Here is a 19,565-nt window from a genome sequence, read left to right as displayed (position 1 = left end):
GTTGTATATGTTGTTGAATATCTTTGCGATTATTGCTATTGATTCGTTGTCCATTAGTTTGAGTAGTTCTGCTTGTATATTATCAGGGCCTGCCGCTTTGCTATCCTTTAACCGTGTAATTGCGGAGTAAACTGCCGCGTAAACACGATAATATGCCGCGACCTTAATAGCGAAGGAATACACTGGACTGCTTTTAACTATGGAAACGTAAACACTGACCTGCTTTACGTGGTTCTTCAAGAAAACTTTACGTCAGCGTAGCTCAAAGACTAAACACTAAACCCATACTAAAACTGCAGCAGTTGGGAGCAGGTATAATTGCACAGCACTTGAAGGTACACAGATGGTTTTATCGGAATCTTTTTTAAAACACGTTTTACAACAAAATATATTTTCGGCGCGGTATGGCATACCGCATGTCAGTGGTTAAGAGTTAATAAATTTAGTATGCTCATGTAACATAGTGATGAAACTCCCAACAAATTCTGGCTAATTCTTTGTAACCAAAGCTGTTAATATCAGGGAAAAAACCACAAATTGTTTATAACACTTTTTAAAAAATCGTAGAAAGACAACTTTTGTAGACATAAATAACATTCTGCACATGTGTGCCATTAAAACATCAAATGTTAAGATGCTGATATCATATTCCAACTTCCATATTCCAACTTCCAATCCAACTTCAATAAACACTCATTGAATTCATAAAATGTAGTTACACAAATAATGAAACCCAACTAATGATAGTTTTATTCAGGTATATTTTGCCTCATAAAAGAAAATACATGATCAAATACGATAAAGTCCGGATAAGAATTAATTAAAGATTCCAATGGAGAAATAATTTAGCAAAACGCCGCATTTAAAAACATAATCAAGCGTTTGTTTTCAACAAAATATGACACAACTGAGTTGCATGATCCAATCAAGAATGTGTTATGATTATGTAAGGTGGTGTGTACGTGCGATTCGCAATACAACATACATCCGATCGAAGCTCGTCAGATAATCAAAGCATCTGAAATACTTTCACTTTGAAATTATTTGCAGTACTCTTTCGACGCCGACGAAATAGACCAGACAATCTGAAGAAACTGAAAAACGACAGGAAAGCAAAAAAAAAAAAAATTAAAGAAAAATATTAACTAATTACATATTATTAAAATAGAACATATCTCTCTAGTCGTTTCCTCATTACTTCTTTTTCTTCTTCTTCTTTTTATATATACATGACTCTGTCTGCTTTTCAATGTGACTCTAGTAAGTTGTCATTCCATCGTTCTCGTGATCTTCCTACTGGTCGTCTTCTTATTGGAGAACCGTCTCTTGTCGTCTTTACTACTCTATTTGTTGCCATTCGGCTTACATGATGGTTCCATTTTACTCTTCTATTTCTTACCCAGTTCTTGATGTTCTCCACCTTGCATCTAAGTCGTATATCTGTACTTCTAGCTCTTTCCCATAGTGTGTTACCATCATTTTCTAAGTAATTTTCATCTCTTTTTTTTTCATTTTTTCTGCTGTTTTTAACATCCTTTTTGTCCGTGTTAGGTCTTGTTTCCGCCGCGTATGTGATTATTGGTCTGATGACTGTTTTATAAATTCTGCCTTTTGTTTCTTTCCCGATATTTTTATTTCTCCATATTGATTCATTCAGGCAGCCTGCGGTTCTGTTTGCTCTATCCACTTTATCTTCCGCTTCAGTTTCGAGCTTTTCGTAGCTAGATAATGTGATGACTAGATATTTAAACTCTCTTACTTGTTCTATTATCTGACCTTCCAGCTCCAATTTATTTCATAGTAAATTTGCTGTTGTAACCATGCATTTTGTCTTTTTTGAGGAAATTAACATGTTAAATTTTCTTGCAGTTATATTAAATTGGTGCAGCATACGTTACAAATCATATTTACTTTAAGAAAGTAGTATTGCGTCGTCTGTATAGCAGATTATTTTAAGTTGTTTTTCTCCCATTTGGTATCCTTTTTTAGTTCTTACTTTTTTTATTATTTTATCCATAATCAGGTTGAACAATAGAGGATTCAGGGAATCTCCCTGTCTTATTCCATTGCCAGCTTCAATAGGATCGGTTAATTCTTCTTCTATTTTTACTTTTATTGTGTTGTTTTGGTAGATATTTTTGATCGTTTTGATTATTCCTAGAGGTATCTCTCTTTATGTACAGTAAGTGGATAGCGTCTTTTATTTTGACCCGGTCAAATGCCTTTTTAAGGTCCACGAAACATAGATATGCCTGTTTGTTGTATGGTGTATGATCTTCTCGACCTAAAACCTTGTTGTTCTTCTGCTAGTGTTATTATTTCATTCATTTTATTTGTTATCACTTTGGTTGTTAATTTTAGTGTTGTGTTTAATAAATTAATTCCTCTGTAATTTTCTTGAGAAATTCTGTTTTGTTCTATTATTTTTTGGATTAGTTTTAATAGTTGTTTGGTCAGATCTGGTCCTCGGTACTTTAGGAGTTCGTTCGGTATTCTGTTCCCTCCTGGTGATTTTCTATTTTTTAATTTCCTTAGTGCTTCCTTTGCCTCTTCCTCCTCAATATTTATTTCTTCGTTTGTCGTCACCTCTGGTGTTGGTGGTTCATTATCGTCACCTTTAGCAAGTAGGGATCAAAAGTAGTTCTGCCAGTGTTTCCTTTTTATTTGTCTAACTAAAGTATTCGTTTCATTTCTGATTCGTTTATAGTGGTTGTATGTCTGTTGTGTTTGTTGTGTCCTGTATTGTAAAAAGGCTTTCTTCTTTTCTTTACATTTTGTCTTCACTTACTCTCTAAACCATGTTGTTTTCTTTTTTGATATGCTGGTGTTCGTTACTTTTATCTCTTAGAAGTGAATATGTTGCTGAGTTAATATTTCATTCGCAGCGATCTTCTCTGATATTTTTTTCCTATATAAGTATTCCGTGGATTCCGTATTTAGTTCTTCGACTTTGATTTCTGTTTGTGTTGGCGGCGCTCTCTTGGGTGGGAAGTATTTCAGGATAATACTTATTTTACATAATCCTAGGCTATGGTCGCTACCTACATCTGCTAAGTTGAGGTATCTTACTCAGCATGTATGTTTAGTTGGTTATTAATCCGGAAGTTAAAACTGTCAATCGACAGCAAAATTTTAAAAGATATAAAGTTATTTTAAAACCCATTTGGAGCTATGGAATTCAGCTATAGGGAACAGCAACTAGATCCAGTATTGACATTCTTGAAAGATTCCAATCGAAAGTTCCCCGAATGATAACTAATGCTTAATGGTACGTGATTAATGAGGGCTATATGCCTTATTATCATGAACTAAGTGACGTCCGAATGACCCCTAATGGACTGTATTAATTTCACCAACGCTTGATTTTAATCACACCCCGTCCCGGGATGGTAAGTTTGTCTAATCCTTTTTTAATATAAATTAGAATAAAAAGTTGAGTATAGTAAATACAGATTTTATTTCTGAATAAACGCTAATACTAAAAGCATGGACCTTATATAAATATTAATTTAGCACAATTTTGTACCGAAATATGAAGTCAGTAAACACTATATACCATGACGAAATAGTTTAGAATTCAAATAAAATGTCAAAATGTTTTTATATCTACCAAGTCCTGTCCTGAGCAATGTTAAAACTGGAATCCTGGCTGTCCTTACAGGTCCTTCTTTGTTGTTGAACCGTAATGTGGTTGTAGCACTTATAAACACTTGGATTTATTCTTGCATGAATACGGCACTCTTAGCTAATTTTTACACTATTACAAATACTTCAAATTATAATGTATGGTATTGGTACGAGTTACCATAGATGAACTATTACTATTCTCCACGCTACGTGCGAATACTTTCCAACTACTTGCGAACATATTTCATCGATAAAAAAAAACCATGATTCTCATTTCGAGATAACTAGCAACATTTGTACAACCCCCAACGGTGAAAGGCACTTCTCGACTCTCAATCCGAATATTAGCGGAAACGACAACGTCTGTACGCCCCAAAAGTGGACAAGGTACTGACTGTTTAAAATCGATCCGACCTCCTTCCGGTGCATAATAATTCCCGTGATCTGTGACGTAGTTTGTTTACGTTTAATTTCTAAGAACATGGCTTTCGAAAAATAGCCTCTGTTAATATTTAGGCAGATTCTCAGAACAGTACGTTCCATACAAGACAATCGCACGAGACCTCAAAATGACAACTATCAACGAAGAAATCACCAAGCGATATAAACAGAGACTAACAGACCACCCCAATAATCTAGCCCAAAATTTAATGACACAACCAATCCGACGAAGGCTCAAACGAGAGACCCCAGCCGACCTGTTAAGTATAAACTATTCCAGTGCCGAGAATACACAGGAAATTGTTAATGGGCAATTTCTACAAGACATTTTTTTTTTCTTTAATAAGATTTATATTGCTAAATATTGTCAGCCAATTTAGTTTTTGTAATCTATATATATATATATATATATATATATATATATATATATATATATATATATATATTCCAACGAAAAATTCTTCCATTATTTCCTTCTCCTCTTCGAACTCGTGATTTTCTTGTTCGGTAGCACTATTTTCAATTTGCGGATCGATTTCTTCTACTGAACACTATGTTGTCACTAGATGACAAATAATTATCATCATCTTGCTCTGGTACATCGAACAACTCTTCAGCAGTTTTCTTTACGTAAGTATGTAGTCATAATACGACACATCTGGACCAAAACATGAAATTGAAACCGCGTGTGACATAAATTGTCATTTTTTCTAAAATGTACGACAGCGCGCCCGCTGAAAGCTTAAATCCAACAATGAAATGGTGGAATGTATGTCTTCTTCTTGCAGTACCGTCTCCTATCGGAGGTTGGCTACCATCACAGAAATCTTTACTTTGTTGGCTGCAGCTCTATTGGGGTCAAACAGCTAAAGTGAAAGTAGGATCTACATTGACCAATAAAATTGAGATCAAGAAAGGGGTACGACAGGGCTGTATCTTGTCTCCTATTCTCTTTAATATATACTCAGAAGTATTTAAGACAGCGCTGGAGGAAAGCACAGAAGGCATAAAGATAAATGGAGAAATAATTAATAACATAAGGTATACTGATGACACTGTGATTCTAGCAAGTAGCATGGAGGAACTGAGTTGCCTAATGAGTAAGATACAAAAAACAAGTGCACAATACGAACTCAGACTAAATATCACAAAAACCAAATGGATGTTAGTAAGCAAAACCCAACAACCACCACAGCAACTGATATTAGACAATGAAAGAATTGAACACGTGGATTCGTACATCTACTTGGGAACAACAGTTAACTCAAATTGGGATCAAGCGAAAGAAATACGTATAAGAGTAGAATAGGCAAGAGCATCGTTCATTAGCATGAAGCAAATTTTCACCTCTAAAAGCCTCGCCCTACCTCTCAAAATTCGACTTCTGAAATGTTATGTATTCCCTGTTTTGTTATATGGAATGGAGGCGTGGACAATGACCGCAACATTGATGAAAAAAGTAGAGGCCTTCGAAATGTGGGCTTACCGACGTATATTACGTATATCCTGGACTGAGCACGTGACCAACGAAGAGGTACTACGCCGGATAGGTAAAGAGAGAGAGGTAGGAATAAGTATAAAGAAAAGAAAGTTGGAATACTTGGGTCACGTTATGAGACACAATAAATATAGAGTACTACAGCTGATCGTTCAAGGGAAAATAGACAGCAGAAGGGGTCCAGGGAGGAGAAGACACTTGTGGCTCCAAAACTTGCGGCAATGGTTCGGATTGTCATCTGCTGAACTATTCAGATCTGCCGTAAACAAAGTCAGAATAGCCATGTTGGTTGCCAACGTTCGGAACGGACAAGGCACATGAAGAAGAAGAAGCTCTGAACAACTGTATTGAACTGCACCCATACCACTCCCTTAAATTTCGCAACCAGGAAATCCTCCTACGTCCCACATTTCTCTTTCCCGAGATTTTTCCTTGGATTATGAGTCTAAGCAGAGAGTACTTTTCTCCTCTCATTATGTGGCCCAGATATTCCAGTTTTTTCGTTTGTATGGTTTTTATGACTTCGCATTCCTTCCCCATCTTCAGCAGAACATCTTGATTTGTTACTCTTTCTGTTAATGGTATTCGGTCCATGGAATGTATGTATGGAAGCATTAACGAGAAAAAATGAACTATTGCAAAATGATTTTTTAAGCCCTTTTCTCTATTCGGATTGCCGAATATAGGCCTCTCCTAATTCTCGCCATTCATCTCTGTTGTTTGTAAGACGTTTCCACATTGGCCCTGCAGTTCTTTTAATATCGTCGCTCCATCGCATTTGCGGTCTTCCTCGTGGTGTTTTGGCTTTATATGGCCGCAAAATGAATAAGGTAATAGAAATAATTAATATAGAAGGGACATATAAATGTTTTCATGTTTATCTGGCCCAAAATCTGTTAGTGGTAGCAATAAATTGACAAATTATGTTTACATACAGCCCCAAATAAGTTATTCTACAAAATGTAGTAACTATTCTGCTACAATTAATGAATAACTAGAATACAATTGGAAAAGACAAAGTTCAACGAAGTAATTGAAGAGTTAGATTTACATTAGAGTTACATATATCTGTAATCGTATATGAGACCGTAACTGTGATGATTAAGTAGTACCATACAATATCTGTATCTGAATATTAAAGATTAAATTATATTTTTTATAATTAAACTGCAATTAAAAAATGTACTAGTCCGAGAAATTTACTTACACGCAATATAGAATTAGACATAAATTAAATGCTTGTCATTCCAATGGAATCGAAAACCACTCTTTTTATATCATTTTCACTTAATATCGTTCTGGTACTTCCGATATAATTGAATAATTGAAGTGATTAGACAAAATACCGTACTTAATACACCATATAATAGTATTTATCAACAACAAACTTCCTCGATTCTTCTCTCGGTCTATTAGTATCGTTTTTGTGCCAGAAATGATCGTTTTCAAAGCACAAGTGCAAGACAGGAAATAACAGTGATCTAGAATTTACTGCAACTAACAAATTAACTCATTTAATCAGACACCAGTTCTAATTTAACGTTAGGTATTGTTTCACTGTTTACGCAATACTTCCTGGTAAAGAAAAATATGCGACAAATATACGACCAAAACGATGCTTTTTTATATATTGTATATGTAGAATTATTCTAAAAACGATTCTAATGTGTATAAATTTGTACGTACTTAAAGAAAACTAAGTTTCATCTAATATGTTTTTGTGTACTGAACAAAAATTATAATCTACAAGACTTTTGAGGTATAGCAGCACCGGGTTAGAAATTGTAACAAAAAGTATTTTGGGTCAATATAACAAATTAAAATAGAGCGCCAATGTAACAAAAAACAATGAATTAAGGAAGGTTGTCTTCGTGCACCACTAAAGGGTACACGAAAGTCCATAATATTTTTCATCGTCATCAATTAATTCTTTGTATAAAGTCCAGTATTCACCTTCCTTTTTCCTTTGTCTTAACATTGGATGTACTTCAAACCTTCTTTTTACTACAGTTTCTCTTTCTTCATCGTTAAGTACAAGAGCAGTTGCACATAATTTTTGTCGAGAAAAGCGAGATCATATCTTCACCGAACCAAACTGAAACGTTCTATGTATGAAAATGTGAACAAGCAGTATGATTGCTGGACCGGAACCGCTACGTGCCGGAAACTATACGTGCATGATAATATGCCGCGACCTTAAGGGTCAACTATAAAATATACCATGATGCACTTAAGAAACTACTAATCCTCACAAAGGAAGAGATTAGATCAGTATGATACACATAGGAAAATGTAAAATATTAATTAAAATTGAAATGTAGAAAAAATGTAACCAAATTGGAATATAAAAGTATTGAAAAACTAAATTGAAGGCTGACTATGCCGGAGATTGACTATAGTATTTTTCATATCAAAATGCGTGCACATCATTCAAGATTTACAACTTCAGAACCCCACAGCTTTGCCAAAACATTAGAATAGTTAGTAGGTGAGGAATTTTTAAAATGTCAACTTTTTGTCAAACTATTATATTAACAATAAATACACTTAGTTTTAAGATTACTGCAACACACTAAAATACATAAGAAAACATTTTAATACAAAATTATATATTCCAAATTTTAAACTTACCACTTTTAGAGCATTAATAATAAAAACGTCCCGCCATTATTTCTTGTTCAAAATAAACTATCTTATATGAAAGCTTATCAGCTTTCTACAGACTATTTAGTTGTTTTGGCATAGTAAAATCACAATACACAGCAATAATTAGTGTTTAACGCTATTAATCTAAATTTAATATATATTTATAAATACAATTTATTAATATATAATATATTATAATCAAATTGTGTAAGAAATCAAAACATAAACAAAATTCTTACTTTAAAAAAGCGGCAACACTTTAAACAATTTTACCACACGCTGAACTGTCAAAAAATTTGAAATATTCCCGTATCAGTTGTGTAAAATTGTCTAATATATTTAGTTAAAATTATTATTTTGTGGAATATTAGACTTAAAGAGTTATTTCATAAAATTTATATTATTAATAATAACAAATGTTTTTGGTTATTTAATCAATATAATTCTAAAATTCCCAATATAATGATGATTACATTTTTCTGATTATTATACCATGTTGACGCCTATGAAAGATCGAGCAGTTCCGTATGGGTTTCGTATTATTAGCTGTGTTAGGAAAATTTGAACTCTAAGGTTGACGTTCTGGAAATTTTAAATATAAGTGACATCACCTTATATAAATTGTGACGTGCACGCATTTTTATATGATAAATACTATACTCAACACTCAAAAGAGGATCCGGCCAATTTGCATGCCCTACAGAGACCGTAGAATGAGAAAATAGATGACAAGGGAATAAAAAAAATATATGAATAAATGTAAATATAAGTGATGGAATATGAAAGTTGCTCTAAGATTTGAGTAGGCGCCAGAAAAATATTAACATATACCAAATATATACAGTCTATCTTAATGCTTTAAGCTACCCGCCACCACTTATGTACAGTTAAAATAGTTATATACTAAAAAAATTCCCTGATTATACACAAATTATCCCTGATTATCCCCGAATTTAAATTTACTGAAAGATAGGACCTAATACTATTTAAGGAATTTACAAATAATAAATATAAGTAAGAAAATTTACGAATTCTACCTAAAAAGGTAATTTACTCGCCTACTAGAAATGTAATTCTGTATTTCGACTTTCAAATAAAAGTACTAATAAAGTAATATGGACACTATATCCTGAGGGGATAGGTGCCAAAGGTTTAAATATCATCATCATCATCATCATCATCCAGCCTTAAGAGTCCACTGCTGAACATAGGCCTCTTCCTCATGTTTCCATCCCCGTCTATCTTGTGCCGCTCTTATCCAGTTTTTATTGAGTCTTCTTAAATCGTCAGTCCATCTTGTAGGTGGTCGACCGACGCTTCTCTTGTCTTCCCTTGGCCTCCATTCCAATAACCTCTTTGTCCATCGCCCATCTGTCATTCTGGCTATGTGTCCTGCCCATCTCCATTTTAGTCTGGCTATCTTCTCGATGATGTCAGTCACTCCGGTTCTTCTCCTGATGTCTTCGTTGGTTATTCTGTCTCGCAGAGTTATTCCTAACATGGACCGCTCCATTCTTCTCTGCGTGACTCTCAGTTTGGTAGCTGCTGCTTTTGTTAAGGTAAGTGTTTCTGCTCCGTACGTCAAGACTGGGAGGACGCACTGATCAAATACCTTTCTCTTTAGGCATGTGGGCAGCTCACTTTTAAAAGTTTCTCTCAGTTTTCCAAATGCTGCCCACCCAATGCCGATTCTTTTCTTCAGTTCATGAGTCTGGTTATCCCTGCCAATCATAATTTCATGTCCCAGGTATATCTATCTACGAGTTCTATTTCTTTCCCACCAATACTGATGTTTTGGTTGGGTACCAAATTGGTCATGATTTTTGTTTTCGAGATATTTATATTTAAACCTACATTTTCTGTAGCCACGAGTTCCTGTATCATCTCTCTTGCCATATCTAGATCTTCAGCTATTATAAGTATATCATCGGCGAAACGTAAGTTGTTTAGATATTCTCCATCTATTTTTATTCCCTTTGTCATCCAATCCAAATTCTTAAAAGCATGTTCTAGCACCGTATTAAAAAGTTTAGGTGACATTGGGTCTCCTTGTCTAACCCCCCGTTCTATTTTTATGCGATTACTGTTAGTATGTAATCTGACAGTGGTTGTTGCCTGCAGGTATATTTTGTATAATAATTTAGTATATCTATAATCTAGCCTGCATTCTTTAAGCGCCTGTAATATTTTGCTTAGCTCAACTGTGTCAAAGGCTTTGGGAAAATCGATGAATATTAGAACTAGAGGTTTATTGTATTCCACTGCTTTCTCTATTAGGGTTTTTATACTTTGTAGATTGGCATTTGTTCCGTAACTTTTTCGGAATCCTGCCTGTTCCCTTGGTTGATAAGTCTCTAATTTTCTTTCCATTCTCTTAACTGGTATTCGCGTAAACAACTCTCTGGTTAAATGTGTACACAAAAAACCGTGCAGTGGAGTTAATAGGGGGGATTTAAAAGCTCAACCTGTAGTCGACAATTAGTCCTTAAATATTATTCAAACCTGATGGAAGGCCTTTTGCATATCAAGGAAAGTGGCTATGGCAATGGTGTTGTCGTTGAGTGCTTGGGTTACGTTAGTGGCGAAGTCCACTAATACATGCTGGGTAGATCTACCAAATTGAAATCCCTATTGATATTTGGAGATGATGTTTTGGGCTTCGAGAAATCCGTTGAGTGTCTCGAGAATTTTCCTAGCGTATTTATGAGTAAGCATGTAAGTTTAATAAAATTCGTTTAAAAATTTGAATATTTCAGTTTCTTGAATAGTTTCAACACAAATTCAGATAAATTAAATATGAAGCTTCATGGATTTTGTCAATTGTATATTGTGAACTTACAGTTTGATATTAACTAAGATCACCAAAATGAATCGTCACCGATTTCGCGGTTAAAACTGTGACACTCAGAAAGACATAATAAGAAATGATGCAGAATATATGAACCCTGTGAAAACGAATATCCTAGGACACCTCTAAATTTAAAAGCAAAGATATAGAAACATAAACATATTATTTTTATTGCTGCAAGGAATAAGCGTGATGTAATTCTTGTATTAATTCATGTAGCTCATCAACAAATACAATTCCCTGCCAACAAAATTATTATCGAAACCTGATTACCAGTTTGTCTTAAGTAATGGCACAAGTGAAAGTATTAGATAATCCGTTTTGCATGTGGTGCATTCGGAATAAGCTAATGGAATAATCGGTGGCGTTATGAAAGTAGGATGATTTATTTTAAGAAAATGACGTAAATTTATCATGTGTTGTTTCTTTTTAGTAACTAACGAGATTTCTGAGTGGACTACAAGAAACAGATTATTTCGAACAAGATTAACGGAGAAAGTAAGCGTGTGCGAGATAAGTTGAGAAGGTCAGGTATAGTTCGGCTTAAAAATGATTTTTAACCCATTCGCTGCCAAACTTCATTTTTTCAATTTTATAGCACCTTATAGCTTATAGCGCAGGTCAATTTTATGTTCTGAACTTATAGAAAAATATTTAAAAAATTCTAAAACTTTTCACAATAGCCCTGTGTTTAAAAAATTTTTTGTTGCAATTTTGGAACATTGCCATAAGTATGTAATAAAACATCAACAACATCAATTTAAACTTAACATTTTGAGAGGATCTATATATTTTTTTCATGAAAAGATTTGAAACAATTAATAGGATGTACATTAATTTTACAAATACCGCATCCAAAAGTTGTATTTGTTTTACAAATTTTGCAGGTGTTTTGTTGTAAGGAAATTGGGTAATACAGAACCAAACAGATCCTGCAATTTTTCGAAATAATGTTCCTAACTCTGTCTTATCAGGTTTTGGTTGTTGGGGGTTGAGTATTAGATATGTTGTCACAATGGTTCTTGTAAATCCTAATAAATCCAACGAACCCATACTTTCAACAAATTCATCAGCGTTAGATTGAATTTTATTGTGGTGTTGAATTCTATATAAAATCCATGCGTTAGAGATTCTTCTTCTTCTTAAGGTGCCGTGCATTTACCCTCTATCTTCCCTTCGAGTATCAGTTGCTGAAAAGTATATCTTTATCCTCGTAATATGTGTCCCAAGTATGCAGTCTTCTTACTTTTTACATAACTAAAAAGTTCCCTATCCTGTAAGCCCGCTCACCTGAGTACTTCCTCATTTCTGACCCTGTCCGTCCATGATATTCTAAGCATTCGACGCAGGCACCACATTTCAAACAATTCAAGTTTGTTAATGGAACTGGCATTTAACGTCAATGCTTCCATTCCGTACAAGAGAACAGGCCACACGTAACACTTAAGCATCTTGTATCGGAGGTTGAAGTCCAATTTGCGATCAGTCAGAAACTTACGAAGCCTCAAAAAATTTCTGGCTTGTTCAACTCTGCTCTTTATTTCATTCTCGGGGTCCTAACCCTCGTTCAGCAAACAACCCAAGTATTTAAATTGCCTGACCTGTTCGATTTCTTCTCCAGAGACATATATCTTTGCGTTGGGGTAATCATTTCTACTTATAATCATTGTTTTTGTCTTCTTGATATTTATTTTCAAACCCCAAGCTTCACTTGCAAGAGTTAGATCATTTAAAAGGCATTGAAGATCTTCGATGTTATCTGCCACTACGGCTGTATCATCGGCATACCTGATGTTATTAATAAATATGCCGTTAACTTTAATACCCTTGTTAGAGTCTACCACTGCTTCTGCGAAGGCTTTTTCTACGTATAAATTGAACAGCATTGGAGACAGTATACAACCTTGCCTTACTCCTTTTTTAATGGAGAAGTCTTCTGTTTCGTTGAAATTTTGAAGACGCACTGTTGCTGTCTGGTTCCAATACAGATAGGCGATAATTCTTATATCCTTGTCGTCCAATCCCAACTCTTGTAGGTATTTTATCAGCAATTCGTGTTTTACATTATCGAATGCTTTTTCATAATCGATGAAACAGACAAAAACATTCTGTCTTTGATCTAAACAATTCTGTATTAATGTTTGCATACTAAAGATCGCTTCTCTCGTGACAAGTCCATTTTTGAAACCAAACTGACTCCATCCACTGACCTCTTCACATTTCTTAAACAATCTAGTGTGCAGTATTCTCAGGAAAAGTTTTAAAAAGTTACTCATTAGGCTTATTAGTCGGTGGTCCTTGCAGAAGTTCGCACGTGGTGTTTTTGGTAGGGCGATAAATGTAGAGCGAAGCTAATCTTTTGGAATCTGGCCCGTATCGTAAATGTCGTTAAAGAGCTTGACAATAATGTCTAGGTTTTCTTGCAACCATATTGTGTGTCCGTGCAACCATATCCCAATTCACTCATGGCCCTTATCAGTGGAAGTCCAGTAAAAAAGTTGTCAATAAAAAAGTAATAGCGGATCTGCAATACCGGCCGAGGCATAACTTCACGGTTCAAAACCCTTAATTAGTCACAACAATAAAATTAAATCGCAAAATCAGAAAATTTTTATAATATAAATAAACAAAAATGAATAATTTTTCAAAATCAACTTTAAATCAAAACATCTTTAATATTTAAATGATTGATTTTCAATTACATAGCTAGTTATTCTTGCAGTCTCGATAATTAGGGCTAAAAGCTATTAGCATAGCAAAATTCAAAATGGCGATGATGGAATGTTTAAAAATAAATTACTTTTAATGAAAATGGTCTTTCGAAGACGTTAGGCTAACACTGTACGATAAAAGAAAAAGAAATGACGAGGGTCGTGAAAAAATGGGTATTGACGTATGTATGCCGTATGAATACAGGTGACCAAAGAAAATAATGAAATGGAAACCAATACAGAGGAGAAATAGAAGACGCTCGAGAAAAACATAGGAAGATTAGAATGACATATTTTACTTTAGTAAAAACGCAAACATAGATCCAAAATATAAATTTAAACAACAACTCTGTCGTGTTAGTTAAGCATTAAAAAAATTAAATAAGTTTAATATTTCAATTAAAATCATTTCGTGCCAACATCACACTGTCAAATCAAGATCACTTTACATGGTTATACTTTCTTCCAACGAATAAATAATAACGTATTTTACAGTAAAGTAAAAGTAGAACGAGTACTAAGACGAAGGCTACTTCCTATCAAGCGCAATAGATAATTTGAATGAGAAAAAATTGTGAGTCAATTGTTTTCCATCCACGAGAAGGGCGTTCTTTCAAGCTTCCTGATTTGTAGACAAGATAAATAGGTATTTGTTGCTTTCCTTTTTTTGTTAATAGAGATGCGGTATAATTTTGTATCGTCCAGTAACTTTAAACGCTACATTTTCTTTTAATGTAATAATGTTACAGGTCACAGTTGTATTAACGTTCGGAATACCGGAACAGGCATTTGAAAGAAAAAGTCCGTACGTATAAATTATGAAGAGATCAAGACATAAACAAATGATGTTTTTAAAAAAATCATTGTGGAAATCGATATATCGGAAGTGTCAATCCAGAAAAGAATACTGAAGATCAGTTGTGTTAGAGTGAGAAGCTGTGTGTAATGTTTTAGTCAGTGGCCAAGAAAAATTTGCTTTAGTAGTTATAAAGCAATAATTAACCTGGAAACAACACATTCTTCATCCCCACAGAGTATCTTTGTGGGGATGAAGAAATATATCTATAATGCTTAGCGACAAAGGACATTTACGATCAACAACAGTACAACAGCTTAAACAGCGAAGTTAGAAAAAGCAAAAAAAAGCCAAGAATGAGATTTGAAATAAAGCCCGTGATAAACATAGACAATTTTTTTTGGTATTGCATGAAGTAAAGAAGCCCAAGAAGCCTGAAAAACAATTAAAGCTAGTAGAATAGGCAGAAAGGAACGTAGTAGATTAAATTTAATATCCCCGAAAACATGACTAGAATATTATGAAAAAATAATGATCATCATTTTTCTATAATATCTTTACTCTATTGTACTTATCTGCTTGACTACTGGTATTTTAGCTATATGTCTGGAACCAACTCAAATCTAATTCAATAAACACAGTATACAGCTATCCACCTATGTCTTCACCTCTCCACTCCTACCCATTAGTCGCCTCTTACGACAGGCAGGGCCTTCTTGCCACGGCCGTGTTCTTATCTCTGCGAGCCATACAGACACACACACACACACACTCACACACACACACACGCACACACAGACACACACGCACAGGCACACGCACACACACACACACAATCACTCTTCACCTCTCGACTCCTACCCATTAGTCGCCTCTTACGACAGGCAGTGCCTTCTTGCCACGGCCGTGTTCTTATCTCTGCGAGCCATACAGACACACACCACACACACTCACACACACACGCACACACACAGACACACACGCCCACGCACCATTCAGATCTAGACCTGCACAAAGTCTTTATTGTAAAGATAACGAGCCACCTTCTTTAGTCGTACGCCGCTGCAATTTGCTGCAACCTTTTTAATTTAGTAATCCTAAATTTACATGGCCTTATCAACTCCATAACAACCCTTACTGTAATTTAATTATACATCCTTTTCATAAGTTTCTACAGCCGTCAATCAAAGATATATACTAATCTAAAACCAAAACCTTTCCACACTCCAATAGTCCTTGCTGGCCCAACATACTCCTAAATCTTAATCTTTCTTTCCCCAAATTTATAAAGGAAGATGCCAGTGCTAATACCTTAAGCATTGTCGTTGTAGAATTTTGACCTAAAAATTAATATAACATATTTCTCTAAACTGACTTACCAAAGTCTGAGACTGCAGGTAGATGCTTTGTATTCACTGTTCAACAGCCTATCGGATCCTACAAAATTTCTCCTTTGGATACTGTCTACACGGGTGAGCTATTCGCGTCTCACTTGCTTTTATATATGCTCAAAAACATCCGAACACCTACATAGCCAGATGCACCGATTCATTTTCCTCTATACAACTCCATTAACATTACATTAACCAACTATCATCTCGTTTAAGATATTTAAGATTTTTTTAGCTAAAAGTACAATACTCGCTATAAATATCTTTGGGTGCCGTACGCTATGGAGATTTTAGGCGTTTATGCTGGTTGTCGAATGTAAAGAGATTCTTTTTTCGCTACTTTTATTATCGTACTGACATCAGGTATGCTGCAACAGTTTCTTACGTCTCTGAACCGTGAATGTTACTTATGTTCAGGGCTTCTTCGACCTTCAACTTTACACGTCAAGATGCCATTTAGGAGATTATATTTGTTATTTACGACCCAAGTATGAAACCTGTCGCTGCTTAACGAGATCTCGTTAGCTCTTCTTAGAACCTCATAATTTGTTGCATAGTAAATTCATGTAATTCCAAGCAGCATTCTGAAACACCATATTTAGAAAACATCCACTCTATTCAGGGATCTCGCTTTAAGCGACCAGGACTCACTTCCATAGATCATCCAGATAGGCCGTCATATTAACTTTGATTCTCTATGGGGTTTTCTGCTGATTACCATATATTTGGTTTTTGCCATGTTGATGTTTAGCCCATACTCTTCTTCCACTCCATTTATAATATTCACTAAATCTTGCAGCTCCTCTATATTGTCCACTGTTATGGCCATATCATCAGCATATCTTAGATTGATAATAGGAAGACCATTAATTTTGATGGCTTTTTCTTTCTTTTGTGTAAGCTGAAATATCTTTTCTACATAAATGTGAAACCGTAGTGGGGAGAGAATACAATTCTGTCTCACGCCTTTCCTGGTCTCCATTCTTCTTTGTAAAGGCTGTTGGCTATCCTTAGTTCTGCTTTTTGACTTCAATATAGTTGTTGAATTAGAGACAAAAATGGACATATAGTCAATACCGCTGACGCAGTACAAAGCAGATGGGTTGAGCACTTCAAAGAACTACTTGGTACCGAAGTGGAAAATGATGCGTCACCCCAAAAACCAAGAAATAACACTCACGTAGAACCTCTTTCAATATTTGAAGTGGAAGACGCAATCACACGACTGAAAAATAGCAAGTCCCCAGGAGTGGATTGTATCCCCGCAGAGCTCATCAAACATGGAGGTAACAGCATTATGCACCAAATTCACAACATAATAGTCAAAGTCTGGGAAGAAGAACAAATGCCAGAGGAATGGTGCACTGGAATCATATGTCCACTGCACAAAAAGGGAGATTTGTTGGAATGTAAAAATTATAGGGGTATAACTCTTCTGAATACAATGTACAAAATATTCTTCAACACCCTGTACAACCGTTTAAGTACGTACGTGGAAGAAATCCTTGGTGAGTATCAAAGCGGTTTTAGGCCAGGTAGGTCAACAATTGACCAGATTTTTGTGCTACGTCAAATCTTAGAAAAAACCAATGAATTTAATATTGACATGTTCCATTTCTTTGTGGACTTTAAGTCAGCGTATGATAGCGTCCTAAGAGGTAAATTATACGAAGCCATGAATGAACTTAACATTCCCCATAAATTAATAAGGCTCGTAAAAACAACTATGAGTAAAGTGATCTGCAGAGTGCAAATACAAGGCGATATGTCACAAGCGTTTGAAACATATGCAGGGTTACGGCAGGGAGACGCGCTGGCGTGCCTTCTCTTTAATATAGCGTTAGAAAAGACTATAAGAGATGCCGAGTTACACAATAGGGGAACAATCTTTAATAAATCAACGCAGATTATGGCTTACACTGACGATCTGGATTTGATCGCACGTACTACACGAGGACTTAAAGAGATGACTTCCACCTTCTTGACAGCCGCACAAAATATGGGCCTTAAAATAAACGAGGAAAAAACCAAAATGTTAGCATCTATTCCAAATAACAGAGATAGAGCTAGAAACGCCAAAGAAAACTTCAGTATAGACCAATATAATTTTGAGGTAGTAAATAAGTTTACATATTTGGGTTCTCTCATAACAAACGATAATGACACATCTGAAGAAGTAAAACGGAGGGTACTGCTAGCAAACAAATGTTATTTTGGACTAAGCAAGCAGCTAAAAAACAGAAATTTAAGCCAGAAAACCAAACTAATAATATATAGAACACTCATCCTACCAGTGCTGACATATGGGTCAGAAACATGGACCATCTCCAAAACAGACGCAAATCTTCTGCTCGTCTTCGAAAGGAAGATACTAAGAAGAATAATGGGCGCATTCTGTGAGAATGGTATTTGGAGAAGGCGATATAATTTCGAATTGTACGAGAAGTATAAAAAAATAGTAAATGGTAGAGATGTAATATCCTTCATAAAAATAGGTAGGCTTAGATGGGCTGGACATGTGTCAAGAGCAAATGAAAATTACCCACCCAGACGAACTCTATTATCGGTCCCAGTGGGAAATAGGAGTAGAGGCAGACCACGACTGAGATGGAGGGACGGTGTGGACGAGGACGCAAGGAAAATCTCTATAAAATATATACTCTTTTAAAACTGTTCCGGAATCATTGTTTACTAGGATGGAATCAATTTAGTTCCTAACTATATAGTGTTCATTGTTATGTGGGGATTTTCATGGATATAATCTGACTGACAGATCATATTAAGTGTTTTTAATGACTAATTTTTCTTTCTGGCAGAACTATACCACCATATCTCTTCGATCCTTTCCTACTTTGGAATTAAAGTTGCCGAGAGTTTTCTTTTATTTTTTTTTTTTGGCTTTATACTGTTGGTAACATTTCGCAATTCTTCGTAAAAGTATTTGGCCTCTGTGTTTGGTTTATCTGCCGTAGAAACAGTTACTTGGATTATATTTATATTAATCGGCTTGCTTTCTATCTGTAACATAATTATTCTCTCCTATATAGGTAATACCTTTTTAATGCACTTCGTTAGGGAGCTCTTTATAAGGATAAATACTCAATCATATTTACTCATCTTTACATTTACATTTACATTTACATATTTACATTTACCTTTGCTAGACCATTTCGTTTCTCTGATACCCATGATATCTGTTTACGGGCTTTCCCGCAGCAAATGGTGTCCATGCATACCATGTCGCTATTTTATTTATTAAACTTTACTGTGTCGGAGGATTCGTCGCACCTTCTGATGATTTAACATCTGCCCGGGAGTAAGGACTGTTTGTTTAGGTTTTCCTGTTATACTGAAGTGTAACATAAGGAAAACAAACCCTTATGTTATTTAATAATTCTTAATAGAGTTTTAAATTTAATTACGTGCAGTTCTGATTGAAATTAGCTCTATACCGAGAACGTGATATTAGACGAAATGATTATTACACATGGTATGTTATTTCATGTTATTGTTATTGTAAACAAACCTTGGAGACGGTGTATTTAAAGAGTTCTATTTTTAATTAATTCAATTCTATTTTTAATTAATTCAGTACAATCTGCTGACA

This window comes from Diabrotica undecimpunctata, chromosome 3, assembly GCF_040954645.1.
Source record: "Diabrotica undecimpunctata isolate CICGRU chromosome 3, icDiaUnde3, whole genome shotgun sequence".
NCBI classification, from domain to species: domain Eukaryota; kingdom Metazoa; phylum Arthropoda; class Insecta; order Coleoptera; family Chrysomelidae; genus Diabrotica; species Diabrotica undecimpunctata.
The sequence above is the reverse complement of the archived record's forward strand: the minus strand, read 5'-3'. Positions refer to the sequence as shown.